The sequence below is a fragment of the Pristiophorus japonicus genome, chromosome 14, assembly GCF_044704955.1.
Source record: "Pristiophorus japonicus isolate sPriJap1 chromosome 14, sPriJap1.hap1, whole genome shotgun sequence".
NCBI lineage: Eukaryota > Metazoa > Chordata > Chondrichthyes > Pristiophoridae > Pristiophorus > Pristiophorus japonicus.
Window position 1 is genome coordinate 116,599,991 of NC_091990.1, and position 26,004 is coordinate 116,625,994.

General features: G+C 48.0%; 1 protein-coding gene across 10 annotated transcripts in view; it reads right to left on the reverse strand.

Moving 5' to 3' along the window:
* immp1l (inner mitochondrial membrane peptidase subunit 1) overlaps positions 1 to 26,004 on the reverse strand; it is a 177,561-nt gene that overhangs the window by 128,933 nt on the left and 22,624 nt on the right. The gene's annotated exons all lie outside the window — the stretch shown is intronic.

Consider the following 26,004-nt stretch of genomic DNA (forward strand, 5'->3'; position numbering starts at 1 on the left):
AGTTTGCTTGGCAAGGGTGATGAGATAATCAAGGATAAGAAAATATAGTGATGAACATAACAATTATATCTCAAATAATATATAGTGGAATAAATAGAATAATAAAGCTACAGAAGTGTAATGCAAACTATAATCTGAAATTGAGATAAAGCTTCACGTTTCTCATGCATGTGTGCACTCAGTGATAGGCTATAAGGCTATAATCCTCCTTTCTCATGTTAACATTGCCAGTTAATATTTTCTACACATTACATTTCTTGATGATTACTCTTACATGTAGAAGGTGACAGATTATAGTCCATTACAAAGTGAAAATACTTGTCTACATTGAGATTCACACTCTCAATTTATCAACGTCAATGTCATCTTAAGAGTCTTCGCAGACCTGGCCAATATTTATCCCTCAATCAACATCAGTAAAACAGATGATCTGGTCATTATCACATTGCTATTTGCGGGAGCTTACTGTGTGCAAATTGGCTGCCGCGTTTCCCACATTACAACAGTGACTATACTTCAAAAAGCGCGGTGAGTCGTCGAGCAGGCAGCGTGGGAGTCCAGGGGAGGCCTATAAAAGGTCAGCAGTAGTCGGAGGAGCAGTGAGTTGTCGAGGAGGCCAGCTGGTGCAGGGAGAGAAGGCAAAAAAGTAAAAAGAAATCGAAGGGTAAAGTCACAGCCAAGGGGGTAAGTGATTGGTGAGTAGTTTTTCTTCTTTTCTTTTCCTTTATCAGCAAGTAACCTTTGACATTGTTACCAAATTAAATTAATTAAGGATTAAACATAGAAACATAGAAAATAGGTGCAGGAGTAGGCCATTCGGCCTTCGAGCCTGCACCGCCATTCAATGAATTCATGGCTGAACATGCAACTTCAGTACCCCATTCCTGCTTTCGCGCCATACCCCTTGATCCCCCTAGTAGTAAGGACTTCATCTAACTCCTTTTTGAATATATTTAGTGAATTGGCCTCAACAACTTTCTGTGGTAGAGAATTCCACAGGTTCACCACTCTCTGGGTGAAAAAGTTTCTCCTCATCTCGGTCCTAAATGGCTTACCCCTTATTCTTAGACTGTGACCCCTGGTTCTGGACTTCCCCAACATTGGGAACATTCTTCCTGCATCTAACCTGTCTAAACCCATCAGAATTTTAAACGTTTCTATGAGGTCCCCTCTCATTCTTCTGAACTCCAGTGAATACAAGCCCAGTGGATCCAGTCTTTCTTGATAGGTCAGTCCCGCCATCCCGGGAATCAGTCTGGTGAACCTTCGCTGCACTCCCTCAATAGCATGAATGTCCTTCCTCAGGTTAAGAGACCAAAACTATACACAATACTCCAGGTGTGGCCTCACCAAGGCCCTGTACAACTGTAGCAACACCTCCCTGCCCCTGTACTCAAATCCCCTCGCTATGAAGGCCAACATGCCATTTGCTTTCTTAACCGCCTGCTGTACCTGCATGCCAACCTTCAATGACTGATGTACCATGACACCCAGGTCTCGTTGCACCTCCCCTTTTCCTAATCTGTCACCATTCAGATAATAGTCTGTCTCTCTGTTTTTACCACCAAAGTGGATAACCTCACATTTATCCACATTATACTTCATCTGCCATGCATTTGCCCACTCACCTAACCTATCCAAGTCGCTCTGCAGCCTCATAGCATCCTCCGAGCAGCTCACACTGCCACCCAACTTAGTGTCATCCGCAAATTTGGAGATACTACATTTAATCCCCTCATCTAAATCATTAATGTACAGTGTAAACAGCTGGGGCCCCAGCACAGAACCTTGCGGTACCCCACTAGTCACTGCCTGCCATTCTGAAAAGTCCCCATTTACTCCTACTCTTTGCTTCCTGTCTGACAACCAGTTCTCAATCCACGTCAGCACACTACCCCCAATTCCATGTGCTTTAACTTTGCACATTAATCTCTTGTGTGGGACCTTGTCGAAAGCCTTCTGAAAGTCCAAATATACCACATCAACTGGTTCTCCCTTGTCCACTCTACTGGAAACATCTTCAAAAAATTCCAGAAGATTTGTCAAGCATGATTTCCCTTTCACAAATCCATGCTGACTTGGACCTATCATGTCACCTCTTTCCAAATGCGCTGCTATGACATCCTTAATAATTGATTCCATCATTTTACGCACTACTGAGGTCAGGCTGACCGGTCTATAATTCCCTGTTTCTCTCTCCCTCCTTTTTTAAAAAGTGGGGTTACATTGGCTACCCTCCACTCGATAGGAACTGACCCAGAGTCAATGGAATGTTGGAAAATGACTGTCAATGCATCCGCTATTTCCAAGGCCACCTCCTTAAGTACTCTGGGATGCAGTCCATCAGGCCCTGGGGATTTATCGGCCTTCAATCCCAACAATTTCCCCAACACAATTTCCCGACTAATAAGGATTTCCCTCAGTTCCTCCTCCTCAATAGACCCTCTGACCCCTTTTACATCCGGAAGGTTGTTTGTGTCCTCCTTAGTGAATACTTGTTCAATTGGTCTGCCATTTCTTTGTTCCCCGTTATGAGTTCCCCTGATTCTGACTGCAGGGGACCTACGTTTGTCTTTGCTAACCTTTTTTCTCTTTACATATCTATAGAAACTTTTGCAATCCGTCTTAATGTTCCCTGCAAGCTTCTTCTCGTACTCCATTTTCCCTGCCCTAATCAAACTCTTTGTCCTCCTCTGCTGAGTTCTAAATTTCTCCCAGTCCCCGGGTTCGCTGCTATTTCTGACCAATTTGTATGCCACTTCCTTGGCTTTAATACTATCCCTGATTTCCCTTGATAGCCATGGTTGAGCCACCTTCCCTTTTTTATTTTTACGCCAGACAGGAATGTACAATTGTTGTAGTTCATCCATGCGGTCTCTACATGTCTGCCATTGCCCATCCACAGTCAACCCCTTAAGTATCATTCGCCAATCTAGCCAATTCATGCCTCATACCTTCAAAGTTAGCCTTCTTTAAGTTCTGGACCATGGTCTCGGAATTAACTGTTTCATTCTCCATCCTAATGCAGAATTCCACCATATTATGGTCACTCTTCCCCAAGGGGCCTCGCACAACGAGATTGTTAATTAATCCTCTCTCATTACACAACACCCAGTCTAAGATGGCCTCCCCCCTAGTTGGTTGCTCGACATATTGGTCTAGAAAACCATCCCTTATGCACTCCAGGAAATCCTCCTCCACCGTATTGCTTCCAGTTTGGTTAGCCCAATCTATGTGCATATTAAAGTCACCCATTTTAACTGCTGCACCTTTATTGCATGCACCCCTAATTTCCTGTTTGATGCCCTCCCCAACATCACTACTACAGTTTGGAGGTCTGTACACAACTCCCACTAATGTTTTTTGCCCTTTGGTGTTCTGCAGCTCTACCCATATAGATTCCACATCATCCAAGCTAATGTCCTTCCTAACTAATTAATCTCCTCTTTAACCAGCAATGCTACCCCAGCTCCTTTTCCTTTTATTCTATCCTTCCTGAATGTTGAATACCCCTGGATGTTGAGTTCCTAGCCCTGATCATCCTGGAGCCACGTCTCCGTAATCCCAATCACATCATATTTGTTAACATCTATTTGCACAGTTAATTCATCCACCTTATTACGGATACTCCTTGCATTAAGACACAAAGCCTTCAGGCTTGTTTTTTTAACACCCTTTGTCCTTTTAGAATTTTGCTGTACAGTGGCCCTTTTTTTTTTTCTTTGTCTTGGGTTTCTCTGCCCTCCACTTTTCCTCATCTCCTTTCTGTCTTATGCTTTTGTGTCCTTTTTGTTTCCCTCTGTGTCCCTGCATTGGTTCCCATCCCCCTGCCATATTAGTTTAACTCCTCCCCAACAGCACTAGCAAACACTCCCCATAGGACATTGGTTCCGGTCCTGCCCTGGTGCAGACCGTCCGGTTTGTACTGGTCCCACCTCCCCTAGAACCGGTTCCAATGCACCAGGAATTTGAATCCTTCCCTGCTGCAGCACTGCTCAAGCCACGTATTCATCTGCGCTATCCTGCGGTTCCTACTCTGACTAGCACGTGGCACTGGTAGCAATCCCGAGATTACTACTTTTGAGGTCCTACTTCTTAATTTAGCTCTTAGCTCCTTAAATTCGTTTCGTAGGACCTCATCCCTTTTTTTACCGATGTTGTTGGTACCAATGTGCCACAGGGATCAGTGCTGGGACCACAACTGTTTACAATATACATAGATGACCTAGAAGAGGGGACAGTGTAGTGCAACAAAATTTGCAGATGACACGAAGATTAATGGGAAAGCGGGTTGTGTCGAGGACTCAGAGAGGTTTCAAGGAGATTTGGATAGGTTAAGCGAATGGGCTAAGGTTTGGCAGATGGAATACAATGTCGGAAAGTGAGGTCATCCACCTTGGGAAAAAAAATAGTAAAAGGGAATATTATTTGAATGGGGAGAAATTACAACATGCTGTGGTGCAGAGGGACCTGGGGGTCATTGTGCATGAAACTCTTTTGAGTTAACCTGCAAAAACATAAAACATTAAAACCATGCCACCCACCTGGGTGACACAGCAGACATTTTCAAGGCCCCTTTTTTTTTGGTTTTTGGTTTTTTTTTTGGGGCGCTAAAATCAAATTTTTCCAGTGCCCCCTATAAAAGGGGAGGGGGACACTAAAAGCACCGGCAATGAAAACAAATTAAACTTTAAAACGTAAAATCAAATTAAAATTTGGTTGCCGGGCGTGATGATACACTCCAGTCCCTCCGGTGCCCACCTCTCGCGGAAGGCCGCGAGCGTACCGGTGGACACCGCGTGCTCCATCTCCAAGGACACCCTGGACCGGATGTAAGAGCGGAAGAGAGGCAGGCAGTCAGGTTGAACGACCCCCTCGACCGCCCGCTGCCTGGACCGGCTGATGGCACCCTTGGCCGTGCCCAGGAGCAGTCCTACGAGGAGGCCCTCGGACCTACCCGCTCCCCTCCGCACAGGGTGCCCAAAGATCAGGAGAGTGGGACTGAAGTGCAGCCAGAATTTCAGGAGCAGCCCCTTCAAATAATGGAACAGGGGCTGCAACCTTGTGCACTCAATAAAAACATGGAACACGGACTCCTCCAGACCGCAGAAATTGCAGGCGGCCCGGGAGTCCGTGAACCGGCTTAAAAATTTGTTACACGGCACTGCTCCGTGCACCACCCTCCAGGCCAAGTCCCCGATGAATAGTGGGAGGACCCCTGCGTAGAGTGCCCTCCATCGGGGACCCCCGCCTCCTCCGGACGGCAAGATGGTACGCCATGGCGTGTCCGGACGGCCGGCGAGGATGGCAAAGTTGAGGGTATGCAGGAGCAGCCCGTACAGGAAACCCCTCCGCGCGGAACTGAAAGGCACGGAGGGGATTTCCCCGAGGCGGCTCAAGTTGTGAGGCGCCGGCCCCCGAGGGAGGTTCCGGGGTTTGGCGCCGATGAGGAATTCCGTCCGGACGGGGGTCAGTTCGGACGGGATCTCCCCACGTGCTTGAGCCTCCTCAATGCACCTAACGGAGTCAGGGCCCAGAGCTGTTTTTAGCGACTCGATGGCATCGGCCGCGTGGCGGACGATGGCAGAATTTAGGCGCCGCGCTCATTGTGCATGAATCCCAAAAGGTTAGTTTGCAGGTGCAGCTGGTAATCAGGAAGGCGAATGGAATGTTGGCCTTCATTGCGAGAGGGATGGAGTACAAAAGCAGGGAGGTCCTGCTGCAACTGTATAAGGTATTGGTAAGGCCTCACCTGGAGTACTGCGTGCAGTTTTGGTCGCCTTACTTAAGGAAGGATATACTAGCTTTGGAAGGGGTACAGAGACGATTCACTAGGCTGATTCCAGAAATGAGGGGGTTACCTTATGATGATAGATTGAGTAGGCTAGGTCTTTACTCGTTGGAGTTCAGAAGGATGAGGGGTGATCTTATAGAAACATTTAAAATCATGAAAGGGATAAACAAGATAGAGGCAGAGAGGTTGTTTCCACTGGTAGGGGAGACTAGAACTAGGGGGCACAGCCTCAAAGTACGGAGGAGCCAATTTAAAACCGAGTTGAGAAGGAATTTCTTCTCCCAGAGGGTTGTGAATCTGTGGAATTCTCTGCCCAAGGAAGCAGTTGAGGCTAGCTCATTGAATGTTTTCAAGTCAAAGATAGATAGATTTTTAACCAATAAGGGAATTAAGGGTTACGGGGAGAGGGCGGGTAAGTGGAGCTGAGTCCACGGCCAGATCAGCCATGATCTTGTTGAATGGCGGAGCAGGCTCGAGGGTCTGGATGGCCTACTCCTGTTCCTAATTCTTATGTTCTTATAATGTGCACCACGACAACTGGCTGTTCTCCCTCCCTTTTTAGAATGTCCTGCACCCGCTCCGAGACATCCTTGACCCTTGCACCAGGGAGGCAACATACCATCCTGGAGTCTCGGTTGCGGCCGCAGAAACGCCTATCGATTCCCCTTACAATTGAATCCCCTATCACTATCGCTCTCCCACTCTTTTTCCTGCCCTCCTGTGCAACAGAGCCAGCCACGGTGCCATGAACTTGGCTGCTGCTGCCCTTCCCTGATGAGTCATCCCCCTCAACAGTACTCAAAGCAGTGTATCTGTTTTGCAGGGAGATGACCGCAGGGGACCCCTGCACTATCTTCCTTGCACTGCTCTTCCTGCTGGTCTTCCATTCCCTAGCTGGCTGTGGACCCTTTACCTGCGGTACAACCAACTCGCTACACGTGCTACTCACGTCATTCTCAGCATCCTGGATGCTCCAGAGTGAATCCACCCTCAGCTCCAACTCCGCAACGCGGTCCGTCAGGAGCTGGAGGCGGATACACTTCCCGCACACGTAGTCGTCAGGGACACTGGAGTCATCCCTGAGTTCCCACATGGTACAGGAGGAGCATAACATGTGACCGAGCTCTCCTGCCATGACTTAACCCTTCGATAGGCAACAACAATGCTAAAGTTTATTCACTGTTATCGAAGAGAAAAAAGAAAAACTACTCACCAATTACTAGCCAATCACTTACCCCCTTGGCTGTGACGTCATGGCAGGAGAGCCCATACCCATGTCATGCTCCGCCTGTGCTATGTGGGAACTCAGGAACGCGCACAGTGTCTCTGATGACTACATGTGCAGGAGGTGCATCCTGCTGAAGTTCCTGACAGACCGCATTGCAGCACTGGAGCTGCGCATGGACTCATTTTGGTGCATCCACAATGCTGAGGATGTCGTGAATAGCACGTTTAGTGAGTTTGTCACACCGTAGCTAAAGGTGACTGAGGTAGATAGGGAATGGGTAACCATCAGGCAGAGCAGTGGCAGCAAGGTAGTGCAGGGGTCCCCTGCGGTCATCCCCCTCCAAAACAAATTCACTGTTTTTGTTACTGTTGGGGGGGGGGGGGGGGGGGTGACTCACCAGGGGAGGGCAGCAGCAGCCAGGTTCATGGCACTGTGGGTGGCTCTGCTGCACAGGAGGGCAGGAAAAAGAGTGGGAGAGCTATAGTGGTTGGGGATTCTATTGCAAGGGGAATAGATAGACATTTCTGTGGCTGCAATCGAGACTCCAGGATGTATATTGCCTTCCTGGTGCAAAGGTCAAGGAGGATGTCTCGGAGCGGCTGCAGGACATTTTGGAGGGGGAGGGTGAACAGCCAGTTGTCGTGGTGCATATAGGTACCAACAATATAGATAAAAAACAGGATGAGGTCCTACAAGCTGAATTTAGGGAACTACGAGTTAAATTAAAAAATAGGACCACAAAGGTAGTAATTTCAGGATTGCTACCAGTGCCACGTGCTAGTCAGAGTAGGAATTGCAGGATAGCTAAGTTGAATACGTGGCTTGAGGAATGGTGCAAGAGGGAGGGATTCAAATTCCTGGGACATTGGAACCGGTTCTGGAGGAGGTGTGACCAGGAAAACCGGACAGTCTGCACCTGGGCAGGACTGGAACCAATGTCCTAGGGGGTGTGTTTGCTAGTGCTGTTGGGGAGGGGTTAAACTAATATGGCAGGGGGACGGGAACCTATGCAGGGAAACAGAGGGAAGTAGAATGGGGGCAGAAGCAAAAGATAGAAAGGAGAAAAGTAAAAGTGGAGGGCAGAGAAACCCATGGCAAAATCAAAAAGGGCCACATTACAGCAAAGTTCTAAAGGGGCAAAGTGTGTTTAAAAATGCAAGGAGTAGTCATAATAAGGCGGACGAATTAACTGTGCAGGCAGCTATTAACGGATATGATATAATTGGCATTACGGAGACGTGGCTCCAGGGTGACCAAGGCTGGGAACTCAACATCCAGGGGTATTCAACATTCAGGAAGGATAGACAGAAAGGAAAAGGAGGTGGGGTAGCGTTGCTGGTTAAAGAGGAAATTAACGCAATAGTAAGGAAAGACATTAGCTTGGATGATGTGGAATTGGTATGGGTAGAGCTGCGGAACACCAAAGGGCAGAAAACGCAACTGGGAGTTGTGTACAAACCACCAAACAGTGGTAGTGAGGTTGGGGACAGCATCAAACAAAAAATTAGGGATGCATGCAATAAGGGTACAGCAATTGTCATGAGCAACTTTAATCTACATGTTGATTAGGCTACCCAAACTGGTAGCAATACGGTGGAGGAGAATTTCCTGGAGTGTATTAGGGATGGTTTTCTAGACCAATATGTCGAGGAACCAACTAGAGGGCTGGCCATCCTAGACTGATGTATAATGAGAAAGGACTAATTAGCAATCTTGTTGTGCAAGGCCCCTTGGGGAAGAGTGACCATAACATAGTAGAATTCTTTATTAAGATGGAGAGTGACACAGTTAATTCAGAGACTCGGGTCCTGAACTTAAGGAAAGGTAACTTCGATGGTATGAGATGTGAATTGGCTGGAATACACAGGCGAATGATACTTAAACGGTTGACGGTGGATAGGCAATGGTAAACATTTAAAGATCACATGAATGAACTTCAACAATTGTACATCCCAGTCTGGAGTAAAAATAAAATGGGGAAGGTGGCTCAACTGTGGCTAACAAGGGAAATTAAGAATAGTGTTAAATCCAAGGAAGAGGCATATAAATTGGCTAGGAAAAGCAGCAAACCTGAGGACTGGGAGAAATTTAGAATTCAGTAGAGGAGGACAAACGGTTTAATTCGGAGGGGGAAAATAGAGTATGAGAGGAAGCTTGCTGGAAACATAAAAACTGACTCAAAAGCTTCTATAGATATGTGAAGAGAAAAAGATTACTGAAGCCAAATGTAGGTCCCTTAGAGTAAGAATCAAGTGAATTTATAATGGGGAACAAAGAAATGGCAGACCAACTGAACAAATACTTTGGTCCTGTCTTGACAAGGGAAGACACAAATAACCTTCCAGAAATACTAGGGGACCGAGGGTCTAGTGAACAGGAGGAACTGAAGGATATTCTTATTCGGCGGAAAATTGTGTTAGGGAAATTGATGGGATTGAAGGCCGATAAATCCCGATAGTCTGCATCCCAGAGTGCTTAAGGAAGTGGCCCTAGAAATAGTGGATGCATTGGTGATCATTTTCCACCAGTCTATCGACTATGGACCAGTTCCTATGGACTGGAGGGCAGCTAATGTAACACCACTTTTTAAGAAAGGAGGGAGAGAGAAAATGGGGAATTATAGACCAGTTATCCTGACATCAGTAGTGGGGAAAATGTTGGAATCAATTATTAAAGATGAAATAGCAGCGCATTTGGAAAGCAGTGACAGGATCGGTCCAAGTCAGGATGGATTTACGAAAGGGAAATCACGCTTGACAAATCTTCTAGAATTTTTTGAGGATATAACTAGTAGGGGAGAACCAGTGGATGTGGTGTACTTGGACTTTCAAAAGGATTTTGACAAGGTCCCACACAAGAGATTGGTGTGCAAAATTAAAGCACATGGTATTGGGGGTAATGTACTGACGTGGATAGAGAACTGGTTGGCAGACAGGAAGCAGAGAGTTGGGATAAACGGGTCCTTTTCAGAATGGCAGGCAGTGACTAGTGGGGTGTCGCAGGGCTCAGTGCTGGGACCCCAGCTATTTACAATATATATCAATGATTTAGATGAAGGAATTGAGTGTAATATCTCCAAGTTTGCAGATGACACTAAGCTGGGTGGCGGTGTGAGCTGTGAGGAGGATGCTAGGAGGCTGCAGGGTGACTTGGACAGGTTAGGTGAGTAGACAAATGCATGGAAGATGCGGTATAATGTAGATAAATGTGAGCCTATCCACTTTGGTGGCAAAAACACGAAGGCAGAATATTATCTGAATGGCGGCGGATTAGGAAAAGGGGAGGTGCAATGAGACCTGGGTGTCATGGTACATCAGTCATTGAAAGTTGGTATTCAGGTACAGCAGGCGGTGAAGGCTGCAAATGGCATGTTGGCCTTTATAGCTAGGGGTTTGAGTACAGGAGCAGGGAGGTCTTAATGCGGTTGTACAGGGCCTTGGTGACGCCTCACCTGGAATATTGTGTTCAGTTTTGGTCTCCTAATCTGAGAAATGTGAGCGATTCCCGGGATGACAGGACTGACATATGAGGAGAGACTGGATCGACTGGGCCTGTATTCACTGGACTTTAGAAGGATGAGAGGGGATCTCATAGAAACATGTAAAATTCTGACCGGACTGGATAGGTTAGATGCAGGAAGTATGTTCCCGATGTTGGGGAAGTCCAGAACCAGGTGACACAGTCTAAGCATAAGGGGTAAGCCATTTAAGACCAAGATGAGGAGAAACTTCTTCACTCAGAGAGTTGTTAATCTGTGGAATTCTTTACCGCAGAGAGTTGTTGATGCCAGTTCGTTGGATATGTTCAAGAGAGAGTTAGATATGGCCCTTACGGATAAAGGGATCAAGGGGTATGGAGAGAAAGCAGGAAAGAGGCAGAGGTGAATGATCAGCCATAATCTTATTGAATGGTGGTGCAGGCTCGAAGGGCCGAATGGCCTACTCCTGAACCTATTTTCTATGTTTCTATGTTACCTCATTGGCTGTAAAGCGCTTTGGAACATCCGGTGGTCGTGAAAAACGCCATATAAATCCAAGTCTTCCTTTCTGAACAGGATAATAAATACAAATCATAATCAAGCCCACTGACTCGTAATTTTCAAAGAAAAGTGAATGGATTCGTAGAATCTGACTCTCAAAACATCAGTAGAAATCCCGCCATCCTAGTTGATAAAAATCAGAATTTGACTTATTCATGAACTGATTATAAATGGCCAGAATTGCAGAATTCCCCAAAATATCAATATCAATCCCAAACTCATTGATAAATGAAATTTGGTTTATCCAGTAACTAAACCAGTAGCCTTGATTTTGACATCCTGAGATAGGAGAGAGAGTTCCTGACCTCCTGACTCATTTCCCAGAATAGCCATTCACTGGGTGTCCCAGTGTCGGGGCATCCAAAAGCACATGTTGTGTGGCCTGAACCAACCCCACCCCAAATCCTCGATAACCAGAGGATCCGCAGTGAGCCAGAGGCAGACCAAAGACTGAGATCTTTCAACATTTCAGCTGCTGAGTTAGAAACAAGCTTTCACAGCAAACACTCCTGCTTCAGAAAGCTTTAACCATTATTCTGTTGCCCAATCAACCGTGAGATTTTTTTCAGTGAGAGAAGACAGTAGTAAACTGAAATCACTGTAATGAAGTGAATTACCATCTACAAGATACATTGCAGCAACTCGCCAAGGCTTCTTCGACAGCAGCTCTGTCCTCTCGACCTCTACCACATAGAATGACAAGGGCAGCAGGGGCATGGGAACACCATTACACACCATCCTGACTTGGAAATATATTGCCGTTCCTTCATCGTCGCTAGGTCAAAATCCTGGAACTCTCTCCCTAACAGCACTGTGGGAGCACCTTCACCACATGGACTGCAGCGGTTCAAGAGGGCGGCTCACCACCACCTTCTCAAGGGCAATTAGGAATGGGCAATAAATGCTGGCCTTGCCAGTGATGTCCACATCCCAGGAATGAATTTATAAAAATTATTAGGAGTAAATTTAAGAATTATCTGTACAACAATAACCTAGTAAAAAGCAGTTAACATGACAGCACCTACAAAACCTGAACCTCTATAACAAAATGACAACCCAAGTGGCCCTAGGCATTTTGTGCCTAGACTTCCAAAAGGCAGTTAACAAAATTATTAGAGAAATGAAATTAGCTACGCTCAAAGCTGTGGGAATTCAAGGTATATTTTGAGAGTGACTAAGAAACTGTTTAAAGGGTAGAAAAGAAAGGATACTTATTAGAGGAGAGCTGTCTCGGCGGGTTAAGTACTGACTGGGGTGTCTCAGGGCTTGGTGTTTGGGCCATCCTCTACTGCTTCTAATTTACATCAATGATTTGGATTCAGAAACTCCCTGCAAACTGCTCATATTTGTAATAATACCATATTAGGATGGGCAGTGGAATTGGAGGAGACAGTAGAAATTATAGAATGAGCAAAGAAAATACGTATATACGCAGAAAAATGGCAAATGAAATTTAATGTGGACAAATGTAGTATATAGGAAGGAAGGGCCAGCCCACACTGCGATGTGTGTGCACACTAGGTCCGTGCAGCAGTGCAGGTCTCCAGTAGTCTTGGTTAATCCTTGCCACTGTACCAAGACCTAGCTCTGTCAAGCCCATGTGGTGGTTGGTGTGCAACGGCCATCACACGTTAAAAAAATCCATGCACAGGCATCTTCCACCCTTCAAGATGTAGTTTGGGACCTGGAATATCAGGTCCCTCATTGTAACACCTGTGAACCTTTTGGCGTGGAAGCAAGTCATCCTCGATACGAGGGACTGCTGAAGAAGAATACAGGACGGGAAAGAAAGCAAAGCCCATATTCCATGAATGGTGTCAAAATAGTTAAAAGTGAAGTTGAAATTGCCCTCGGGACCTTAGTTGATTCAACACTCAACATGTCCAACCAATGCAGAGCAGTCAGCGACAAAGCCAATACAATGTTGAACAATGTAGCATAAATAGTAGAATACAAGTCAGAGGAAGTCAAAATCAAACTCTGGTCAGACCACACTGAGTACTGCATCCTTTTCTGGTCAACAAGACAAGAGACTATGAAGCGCTGGAGGGAATGCCCAGAGGAGGCACAAGGCTGATCCCTAGTGTCAAAGGTTTGAATTAGGTGGAAAGCCAGGAGAAATCTGGCCTTTTCAAATCCTCCAAATATCCTCCATTTTTTACACAATAGTAAATTGTATGAAAATGGCAAATTGGGAAAATTAAACTAAATCTTGAGAGTAGGACAAGTGGACACAGATTAAGACCACCAAAAGGCAGATTCAGGATTGATATCACAAAGTATTTTTTCAAACAGTAATGAAATATGAAAAGAACTGTGGGTGATGTTGTGGATCTGTAAAGCATGCATCCCCTGAAGTCTCAAGGGATCCCAGCATCCCTTGGGAGCACTGTATATAAGCCGGCCCCTTAAGGCCTGTTCCTCACTCTGGAGTGTCTTAATAAAGACTGAGGTCACTGTTACTTTAACCTCCCTGTGTGCAATCTCATCTGTATTAGGAACACAATAACTGGCGACGAATATACGAATCCAATACAAAGATGCAGCAAACTATGGGCGTCCTGGAGAAGTTCTCGGAGGGTGAGGACTGGGAAGCCAATGTCGAACGGCTAGGCGGAGACGGAAGCGCTGCAAAAAGGAGAGCGGTCCTCCTCACGGTCTGAGGGGCACCGACCTGCAGCCTCATGAAGAATCTTCTGGCTCCGGTGAAGCCCACAGATAAGTCGTATGAGGAGCTGTGTACACTGATTCGGGAGCATCTTAACCCAAGGGAGAGCGTGCTGATGGCGAGGTATCGGTTCTACGCATGCCAGCGATGTGAAGGTCAGAAAGTGGCGAGCTACGTCGCTGAGCTAAGGCGACTTGTAGGACAATGAGAGTTTGATGGCTACCTGGGCATTGGCCACGAGACCATCCTACGAAAACTTTTGACTGTAGAGACACCAACCCTCAGTAAGGCCATCGCGATAGCACAGGCGTTTATGCCCACCAGTGAGAACACCAAACAAATCTCTCAGCATACAAGTGCTAGCAATGTTCATAAATTAACTGGAACTGTGTTTGCGAGCAGAAATGTACAGGGCAGAAGCCACAAGTATGCAACTGCCAGCAGGCCTCAGGTGACCCAGATGACTCAGAGTCCGCAACAAAGGATGAATGCAAGTCAATTCACATCTTGTTGGCGTTGTGGAGGCTTCCATTCAGCCTATTCATGCCACTTCAAAGGGTATGTTTGCAAGAGCTGTGGAACAATGGGGCAAAACCTGCTAACCACCACGTGGCAGAGGAAGGTCAGTCCATGGTGGATGAAAGCAATTTCGAGCCTCAGAGAGAGGAGGCAGATGCTGAAGTACATGGGGTGCACACATTTTCGACGAAATGTCCACCTATAATGCTAAACGTAAAATTAAATGGCTTACCCGTAGCCATGGAACTGGACACTGGTGCTAGCCAATCCATCATGAGTAAAAAGATGTTTGAGAGACTGTGGTGCAACAAGGCACTCAAACCAGCCCTGAGCCCCATCCACATGAAACTGAGAACGTACACCAAAGAGCTTATCACTGTCCTGGGCAGCGCCATGGTCAAGGTCACCTACGAGGGCATGGTGCACGAACTGCCACTTTGGATTGTCCTGGGCGATGGCCCCACACTGCTTGGAATGAGCTGGCTGGGCAAAATCCGCTGGAACTGGAATGACATCTGAGCCCTATCACATATCGATGAAGCCTCATGTACCCAGGTTCTTAATAAATTTCCTTCCCTTTTTGAGCCAGGCATTGGAAACTTTTCCGGGCGAAGGTGCGGATCCACTTGGTCCCAAAGGCACGATCCATTCACCACAAGGCGCGAGCGGTACCTCACATGATGAGGGAGAGAATGGGAATCGAGCTGGACAGGCTGCAACTGGAGGGCATCATCTCCCAGTGGAATTCAGCGAGTGGGCCAGCCTGATTGTTCCAGTACTCAAAAGTGATGGCACGGTCAGGATCTGCGGCGATTATAAAGTAACTATTAATCGTTTCTCGCTACAGGACCAATACCCGCTACCTATTGCAGACTACCTATTTGCGACGCTGGCAGGAGGCAAGACGTTCACCAAGCACCGACCTGACTTTGGCCTACATGACGCAGGAGCTAGAGGAGTCTTCGAAGGGCCTCACCTGCATCAACACTCACAAGGGACTGTTCATCTACAACAGATGCCCATTTGGAATTCGGTCGGCTGCAGCAATCTTCCAGAGAAACACGGAGAGCCTACTCAAGTCGGTACCATGCACGGTGGTTTTTCAGGATGACATATTGGTCACGGGTCGGGGCACCGTCGAGCACCTACAAAACCTGGAGGAGGTCCTCCAGCGACTGGATCGTGTAGGGCTGGGGCTGAAGAGGTTGAAATGTGTCTTCATGGCAACAGAAGTGGAGTTTTTGGGGTGAAAGATCGCGGCGGACGGCATTCGGCCCACAGACGCCAAGACAGAGGCTATCAGGAACGCGCCCAGGCCACATAACGTCACGGAGCTGCGGTCGTTCCTGGGACTCCTCAACTATTTTGGCAACTTTTTACCGGGGTTAAGCACCCTCTTAGAGCTCCTACATGTGTTATTGCGTAAAGGTGAGAACTGGGTGTGGGGAAAAAAACAAGTAATTGCTTTTGAGACAGCCAGAAACATTTTATGCTCCAACAAGCTGCTTGTATTGTATAACCCGTGTAAAAGACTTGTGCTAGCATGTGATGCGTCGTCATACGGAGTCGGGTGTGTATTACAACAAGCTAACATTGCAGGGAAGTTGCAATCTGTCGCCTATGCCTCCAGGAGCTTGTCTAAGGCCGAGAGGGCCTACAACACGATTGAGAAAGAGGCATTAGCATGTGTGTTCGGGGTAAAGAAAATGCATGTTTGGCCTCAAATTTGAGCTAGAAACTGATCACAAGCCCCTCATATCCCTGTTTGCTGAAAACAAGGGGATAGCCACTAATGTCTCAGCCCGCATACAAAGGTGGGCACTCGCGCTATCAGTGTATAACTATACCATCCGCCACAGGCCAGGCACCGAGAACTGTGCTGATGCTCTGTCAGCTACCATTGCCCACCACGGGGGTGGAAATGGCGCAGCCTGCAAATTTGTTGATGGTGGCTCGGCCCGCAGACTTGTTGATGGTCATGGAAGTGTTTGAAAATGATAAATCACCTGTCACGGTCCGCCAGATTAGGACTTGGACCAGCCAAGATCCTCTGCTGTCCCTAGTAAAAAACTGTGTACTGCATCGGAGCTGGGCCAGCATCCCCATTGAAATGCAAGAGCTAATCAAGCTGTTCCAGCGGCGAAAGGACGAGCTGTCCATTCAGGCAAACTGCCTCTTGTGGGGTAACCGCGTAGTGCTACCAAAAAAGGGCAGGGAGACGTTCATCTCGGATCTCCACAGTACACACCCAGGTATAGTAATAATGAAAGCGATAGCTAGATCCCATGTGTGGTGGCCCGGTATCGACTCTGACTTAAGAGTCCTGTGTACGGCAATGCAGTGTGTGTGCTCAGTTGAGCAACGCGCCCAGAGAGGCACCACTAAGTTTGTGGTCCTGGCCCTCCAGACTATGGTCAAGGATCCATGTCAACTATGCGGGCCCGTTTCTCGGTAAAATGTTCCTGGTGGTGGTGGATGCTTTTTCAAAATGGATTGAATGTGAAATAATGTCGGGAAGCACCGCCACCGCCACCATTGAAAGCCTGAGGGCCATGTTTGCCATCCACGGCCTGCCTGACATACTGGTCAGTGACAACGGGCCATGTTTCACCAGTGCCGAATTTAAAGAATTCATGACCCGCAATGGGGTCAAACATGTCACCTTGGGCCCGTTTAAACCAGCTTCCAATGGGCAGGCAGAGCGGGCAGTACAAACAATCAAACAGAGCCTTAAACGAGTCACAGAAGGCTCACTCCAAACCCGCCTGTCCCGAGTACTGCTCAGCTACCGCACGAGACCCCACTCACTCACAGGGGTGCCCCCAGCTGAGTTACTCATGAAAAGGATACTTAAAACCAGACTCTCGCTTGTTCACCCCAACCTGCATGATCAGGTAGAGAGCAGGCGGCAGCAACAAAATGTAAACGATGGTCGCACCACTGTGTCACGGGAAATTGATCTGAATGACCCTGTGTATGTGCTAAACTATGGACATGGTCCCAAGTGGATCGCGGGCACGGTGATAGCTAAAGAAGAGAGTAGGGTGTTTGTCGTCAAACTAGACAATGGACAAATTTGCAGAAAGCATCTGGACCAAACGAGGCTGCGGTTCACAGACTGCCCTGAACAACCCACAGCAGACACCAGCTTCTTCAAGCCCACAACACACACCCAAAGGATCAACGACACCACCCCGGACCAGGAAATCGAACCCATCACGCCCAACAGCCCAGCAAGGCCAGGCTCACCCAACAGCCCTGCAGGGTCAACAACACGGCAGCCCAGCGAGGGCACAGCCAACACACCAGAACAGACATTTGTACCGAGGCGGTCCACCAGGGAAAGAAAGGCTCCCGACCGCCTCACCTTGTAAATAGTTTTCACTTTGACTTTGCGGGGGGAGTGATGTTGTATATCTGTACAGCATGCACTCCCATGTTCCGCCACCAGGGAGTGCATCCCCTGAAGTCCCAAGGGATCCCAGCATCCCTTGAGAGAACTGTATATAAGCCGGCCCCTAAGGCCTGTTCCTCACTCTGGTGTGTCTTAATAAAGACTGAGGTCACTGTTACTTTAACCTCCCTGTGTGCAGTCTCATCTGTGTTAGGAACACAATAGGTGAAGGTACTGGAAATGGTATGGATAAGTTCCATTGATTTAGGGCTCAATTTTCTCTAGTGATTTGCACCGTTGTTTTGGAGCAGGATGCTCTTTTTGGCCTAAGTTGAAAAACCAGAGTTTCCCCAATCAATTTGCACCAGCGTAACTCAGTTAGTTACGATTTTTTTAGGTTAGGTTTGTTTTCAGCCAAAGGGGGCGTAACCAGCCATCCGCGCCAATTCTGGTCATATGGAAGTTTGGCCAGTTGAGAGTTATTCCAGTTCTGCTTAGGCCAACGTATGTGGCCTCTCCAGAAAACCCTTGCAGAGAGTTAAATAAATGGTGCAAGTAAGGAAATCGGCACAGCAAGTGCGGACACAACTAAAAGAATTGAAAAACACATAGCAGCAACTTACCTCCAACCCTGCCCGAAGGCTGTCCGGGCCCATTCTAGGTCCCCATTCTCCCGGTCTGATCTCATTCTTGGTCCCCGGTTCACACACACACACGAGAGACAGAAAGACAGACAGATAGAGAGACAGCGACAGAGACAGAGAGAGAGACAAACAGACAGAGAGACAGACAGACAGAGATAGAGAGACAGAGAGACAGAGAGACAGAGACAGAGACAGACAAAAAGAGAGAGATATTGCAGAATGGGGGACCAGACTGACAAGCTCTTCGGGCGGGGTTGAAGGTAAGTTGCTGCTATGTGTTTTTCAATTCTTTTAATGTTTTGGGAGATGGCTGTATGCTTCACTTTGCAGCCTCAGTTCGCATTGTTACCATGGCAGCCCGATCTTTTTGGCTCAGATCAAAGCTCCATTCCCAAAACTAAAGGACAGGTTAGGCCACACCAAAATGAAGAAATCCAACGGGGAAACTTAGAACATTTTTTATTGGCATACTTGGGGGCCCCCCAAAAAATGGGCGTAACTCTTCAAGTACGCCAAAAAAAAGCTTTGGGGAAAATTGAGCCCATTATTTTTGAATTGTTGATTTTTTTATGTCTTGATCATATCTTACAAATTTGTTTTTTTCGGAGTATATATAGTGAAGTTGGAGGGGAACTAAAATGCCTGCTCTAGCTATTTTGGATTTTCTTTTGGAATAGGATTCAATTTTTTGCTTGAGTGTTTTTTTGATTGTTGTTTTTAGTTAATATGAAACTTGAAACAATCAGAATGCTTCATGGACCTCAGACATTTTGCTTGATACAAAACTATATATATATCAAGTGTTATCTGTATTATATTAAATTTGGTACACGCATCACACAGTACTGGGTGCCACCATTTCTGTCGAGCCTCCCCTGAACCCAACTGGCTGGGGTTTTATTGAGTCTTGTGAACATCACATGACTAAGCCACTCACAACTCAACAGCTCTACCAACCTCACAGGTGCATACATTACATGCCTCTTCACGGGACTCCTTTGCTCCATCAAAATATCAATTTTGCTTTCCCTCTGGCCCTGATCCTGACTCTACCTTGGGCCCGTCGGTCCATCTTTTCTGTTGCTGAGCCTTCCACTGTAGTCTTCATTGCATGCCTCCAAATGCTCCAACTCTTTGATAGAAAGTCCCACAGTGGAACTGCTGGCCTAGTAACATATTTGTATTCTTTGGGCTCCCTTCCATATTTCTTTTCCTTAGCCTTCATTGCTCTCCATGCTCAATCACCATTGACCCCTGTCAACTGCCACTTGCCCACCCCATCACCAAAATTCGGCACCCATCAAGGCCCATTCCTGGCCACCTCCACCCCGCACATGTCAGCTGACTCCTCAAACACAGAGCTACAGGAGATCGACTTCACAATATATAAACAGGTTCAACATTCACAGATCTGTTGCATAAGGAGATAAATAAGTTGTTTATTGTAGGAGATACAACAGATGATGAGGGAGAAAGATGCTTTTGCTTTACATCTGCAATAATGCCATTCTGCTAAAATGAATATTTATTTTTATGTTGCTTGATTTAAGACTGTAAATAGGAAATATAATGAGTTTTCCAAGCCTTGAGACATCGATCCAGAAAAGAAAACTTACATTCCCATTATGTCATCTCACTGTCTCTTCAATGAACCCAAGATTTTAAATCTCCAAATATTGATTGTGGTATATGTGAAGAGATACTTCTTGACATCTATCCTATGTTGTCCTTTTACCAGATTTTAACCATTGCTCCTTGATCCAGTACCAAACATATCTTGAAGCAACTTTAGATTTACCTTTTCTATGCCATTTAATAGCCCTATAAGGTCTCTTTTAGTTCCTTTTAGTTATTAATATCTCCTTACAGAGCAAGGTGGGAGGCTGAACAGGAGAACATTGGAATCGTCGAGTCTAGTCGTAACAAAGGTATGATTGAGGGTTACAGCAGCAAATCAGCTGAGGCAGGGGCAAAGGCGTGCGATGTTACAGAGGTGGAAGTAAGTGGTCTTGTTGATGGAGAGGATATGGGATTGGAAGATCAACCATATGACGCCAAGGTCGCGTACAGTCTGGTTCAACCTCAGACACTAGCCAGGAGAAGGATGAAGTCGGTGGCCAGGGAATGGAGTTTGTACTAGGAACCCAATATTTAGTTGGAGGAAATAGCTGCTCATCCAATACTCGATGTCAGATAAGCAGAGTGACAAACATATAGTGCCATCCCTTCAACATCATTGGGAATTTTCTACCTAAAACAATTATGGAAGCAACTCCAGCACAAGGTCTGCAGTCCTTCAAAGAGAATGTCCAGCACTACTCCTCAGGGCAACTAGGAATGGGCAATAAATGCCCGAGAACTAATAAAAAGAAAACGTGAATGTTTCCCTCAGTGCCCAAATCTGAGCACAGTACCAAAGTGTGGTCTGACCAGGGCATTGTCCAATTTTAAAATGACCTCTTCCAACTTGTACTCAACTTGCCTTGCAATATAGTTTATCATTCTTTCACTTAGCTTATTGCTGCTCCACAATTATTTCACATTAAGTGTTGAATCTGTTACCCCCAGATCCCTTTCTACTCACCTTTAACTATTCTTACACTATGCATAATATACCCAACACCCATTTTTGTTCCAATATATAGATCTTGAACGTCCCTGTATTGAATTTCATCTGCAATAATTTGCTCATTTACAGATTTTATCTAACTCCTTTTGTCAGTCCTTGGCTACTTCATCTGATTTGCTTCCACCCAGATTAATATCATTTGCAAGTCTGACCAGCTGACATTGATATTCTGAATTCAATTAATGTAGAAGAGGAACAGTATGGATCTCGAACTGATCTCTGGAGTGCATCACTCAGTTTTCTCCCCCACCTTGGCATCACTCCCCTAATAAGTACCTGTTGCATTATTTGTATCAACCAATTCCGTTTCCATCGGGGCGCTGGAGGGGTGCCACCGGCGCTGCCTCCGCGGGATCCTGCGGGTCCACTGGGGGGATGGATGCACCGGCGTCGGTGTTCTCGATCAGGCCGGCATCCCCGGCATCGGAGCGTGGCCGCAGTCGGCCAGCTCTGTTGGGCGGGCCGCATTGTCCACATGCCCGACGCGGGACTCCCTGGGCGGGCACTCTGCTCGGGTGTTTTAGGGACACTCTTGGGTGCTCCTTGGTTGGATGCGGCATCCCCATCGGCACCTAGGAGTCTTTGGCCCGGGACCGCCCGGGGTGGGAGGGCATCCGGGAGGGCGTTGGGCTCCTCGGGTCTCGTTGCCGGGGCATGCGGGGGGGCGGGCGCAGGCAGCAGAGGATGCATGCAGCAGACCAGACTCCCCATCCGCCCTTTCCTTCAGCCGTTGTCTGCCCCACCTGTGAAAGAGACTGTAATTCCCGCATTGGACTGTACAGTCACCTGAGAACTCACTTTTAGAGTGGAAGCAAGTCTTCCTTGATTTCGAGGGAATGCCTATGATGACTTAGAGTTCCCATTACTTTAAATTTCAGTAGCGGTCTTTCAGGAGGAACTTTATCAAAGGCTACTTGGAAGTCTAAATACCCTGAATTTCAGCCCCAATGTCTCAGAAAGACCCGTTACTGCCCGTTTGTGGCGGCCATGCAACGGAATCCCGTGGCCGCCGCTTTGTGGTCAACTAGCCGCCTCGACCCAATTCAGGTCGGAGATTTTTCGGCCTGGACCCAATTCCGCCCCGATGCTGATGATCACCGCAAGCAAGTCATCAAAACTCGCACTGCCGCTCTGCCTCACCTGAAAAATACACAAACCGAAATTCATTTAAGAAAATCGTTGACCCGCCAGCTTTTTCTGTAGGTGCACCTTCTACTCACTGTGTGTGGCCCGGCAGCGTGGCGGCTCATCAAGGGGACGGCCCACTGCCGCGATGTCTTTATTTTTGCCAGCCGACTTCCCGATCGGCCGACAAAATAGTGCCAACGGGCAGCCTGGCATCCCCTCTTGGGCCGACCGAAACCCTCCCTGGTGGCCCAATGGCCGAAGATATAAAATGACGGATTCTCTCCCCTTTTATGGAGGGGAGAGAGTGTGGTGACGCACACGCACTGTGACGTCACCACCACTGAGTGACAGCGGCGGAGTCCTGGTCCCGCCCCAAATTCAGCCCCTCAGCCTGCTTTACTGCCAAACTCCTGCCCCCACTATGACCGACTTCCAGTCCAACGTCAAAAAAAACCTAAGTGCCCAAAATCAAAGGAGAAGCCGCCTCAATGATCCAGGCGAAAAAAACATTTTTAAAAAGGTAGGTGCGCCAGCTTTCTGGCGGCCCTAATATGTCATATGCACTTCCACTGTCCACTTGGATGTCTCATTTACAAAAAGCTCACCAAGTGATTAGTCTGGCATGATCCGACTCTTTCTAAAGCCACGCTGGCTGTTATTTACTCGACTGTTCTCATACAGGTAGAATTCAAGTTTGTTCCTGATAATCAATGCCATTATTTTACAAGCTATAGATATAAGACTGATGGGTCTGCTGATGCAAAGATGAGATTACCCCCTTTTCTTAAATATAGATACTTTGTTAACTGTTCCCAGTCTACTGGGATCTCCTCAACAATCTGTGATTCCTTTATGATAACTTGACAAATTTCATCTCTCGTCTCTCGTCTCTCTTCGTGCATTTTCACAACAGCAATCAAACCTAGGAATGAAATGCTCCTGGGTTCGCTTTGGATTTAGATGGTTGATTCATACTGGTATCTCCAAATCCTAATCTGAATTTGTCTGCATGATAATGTAGTGACATTTGCATGGTAATACAGGTTGGGTCTCTCTGGTCCGGGACTCTCTGGTCCGGAAACATCCATGGTTCGCCTTTAGTTGGGCCTGAGGGAGAGGAGGGTTTATTAAAAAAAAAAAGTTTCAATTGGCTGGAGCGGCTGTCAGTCAGTGAGTGTGATCGGCAATTGGCTGGAGCAGCTGTCAGTCAGTGAGTGTGTTCGGCGATTGGCTGAGGGAGCCGCCCACAGGCTGCCAGCATGCGCACACGCACGCACACACACACACACGCACGCATGCACACACACGCACGCACACGCAGGAGCCCGGGCGCTGTCAACAGGTACAGTAAGCATGACTTCCCGTGGCTTGTAAAATTCTCTGTTCAGGCACCGATCAGGTCCCGAGGGTGCCGGACCAGAGAGGTCCAACGCATCATGAGGTCACAACAAATATGCACAAAACAGTTAATCTTTGAACCCGCGAAAATATTTTTAACATTATCTCCTAGGAGATACAAGCAATTGGGGAATCAGTTTAGACATGTTAAGAAAGCTCCTCCCGAACCATACTTAACTTTCCCTTTGGGAGCTGAACTTCAGAAGATCATGTTTACATTGCAGCTTAGCAGGTGCCGGCCATTCAACATTTGTGTTTGGAGAACATTTAAATGTGCCATGACTCTGTTTACGCATCATCTTCAACATCACTGTAAAACAGGAACTGCTTCGCTGATTCTACAAATTGTGCCTGAATGGCACCCTTTGCAGTCTGGGATGGATACCATCTGTCTCCGGGTTCTCTCTAAGCCCTTTAAGCCTATCTAGACTCTCTGTCTTGTTGAAAACAAAGCCTACAAGTCCGCATGGATTATCTGTATTAATGCGGGGCATGTTACTGTAGTCTTCTCTAATGAATACTTCAAGGAAGTATTCTCTGCTCATCCTCAGTTTCATCCCAATTGTAATCCTTTAAGGCTCTTGCTTTTTCTTCCCTTTAAACCCAGATTCTTGGCCTGAGGGATGGATCTGCCCCTTTATCAAGTGCTACTGACAATAGTACAAATGGAGTCAGTTACTGTTGGTGTGACAGAAGGAAGTGCGATCTGGTACTGTGGTTGAAGCTTGAGATTTTAAGGCCCCAAATTTCCACATGATTTGCTCCTGATTTTTAGGAGCAACTGGTGTAGAACGGAGTATCTTAGAAATCGGAATTCTCGCCATTTAGTTTGCTCCAGTTCTTGTCAGTTCGAACAGTTTCACTTTGGAACATAATTTTTTTTTCAAAAGGGGGCGTGTCCAGCCACTTACGCCTGATTTCAAAGTTTCGTGAGTGAAAACTTACTCCAAACTAACTTAGAATGGAGTAAGTGAAGATTTTTGTACGCTCGAAAAAACCTTGTCTACACTTTAGAAAATCAGGCGTAGGTTACAAATCAAGCGTAGGGAATGGTGGGGCGGGGGGGTGTTTAAAGGGAAGTTTACAAACATTAAACACTTCAGTTTTACAAATAAAGAGCCATCATCAATAATAAATGATAAATACATCAATAAATCAACCAATAAATCAATTTAAAAAAATTATTAAGAAATAATTTTTTTTTAAATCAATAAATAAAACATTTTCTACTTACCAACTGCAGCACCGGGAGCCCTCCCACAACGTGCTGGGATGTCCTCCCCCACCCCAGTGTGTCTCTATCTCTCATTCTGTGTGTGTGTGTCTCTCATTCTCTGTCTGTCAGTGTCTGTGTTTCTGACAGCGAGGGGAGGGGGAGGAGGGGGGTAGAGGGAGAGAGGGGGCGGGGGGGAAGGAGATTGGGGGCGGGGGGGAAGGAGATTGGGGGCGGGGGGGAAGGAGATTGGGGGCAGGGGGGGAAGGAGATTGGGGGGGGGAGAAGGAGATTGGGGGCGGGGGGGGAAGGAGATTGGGGGCGGGGGGGGGAAGGAGATTGGGGGCGGGGGGGGGAAGGAGATTGGGGGCGGGGGGGGGAAGGAGATTGGGGGCGGGGGGGGGAAGGAGATTGGGGGCGGGGGGGGGAAGGAGATTGGGGGCGGGGGGGGAAGGAGATTGGGGGCGGGGGGGGGAAGGAGATTGGGGGCGGGGGGGAAGGAGATTGGGGGCGGGGGGGAAGGAGATTGGGGGCGGGGGGGAAGGAGATTGGGGGCGGGGGGGGAAGGAGATTGGGGGGGGGGGGGGGGAAGGAGATTGGGGGGGGGGGGGAAGGAGAAGGGGGAGGGAGGCTGAACGGGCCGGGCACCAGATTTACAGGTAGGTGGTGTTGGGTTGGGTCGGGTCGGGGGGGGGGTGGTGGGAGGGAGGTCGGTTCGGTTCGGGTCAGGGGGAGGGAGGGAGGGAGAGGGAGGTCAGGTCGGGTGTCAGGTCCGGGGCGGGGGGGGGGGGGGGGGGGGGGTGAGCGGGTGTCGGGTCCGGTCCGGAGGCGGGGGGGGGGGGAGGAGCGGGTGTCGGGTCGGGTCGGGTCCGGGGGCGTGGGAGCGGGTGTCGGGTCCGGTCCGGGGGGGAGCGGGTGTCGGGTCCGGTCCGGGGGCGGGGGTGGGGGGGGGGGGAGGAGCGGGTGTTGGGTCCGGTCCGGGGGCGGGGGGGGAGGAGCGGGTGTCGGGTCCGGTCTGGGGGCGGGGGGGAGGAACGGGTGTTGGGTCCGGTCGGGGGTGGGGCGAGGGGGGGCGCGGGTGTCAGGTCCGGTCCGGAGTCGGGAAGCGGGAGTCAAGTCGGGTCAGGAGGAAGCAGGAGCTGGCCGTGGGAGGAGCCATATTCACGCAGCCCCAGTGAGGCCATTCGGCCAGGGCTAGGGGCTGCGTGCTTCAGCTCCTCCCACACAGTTTCGGGCGCCTGGAGCTATTGAACATGCGCGCCCACTGTAGCACGCATGTGCAGAGGCCCCGGCACTGTTTTCAGCGCAGGGACCTGGCTCCGCCCCCTACAGCTCGTGCTGCGCTGCGCC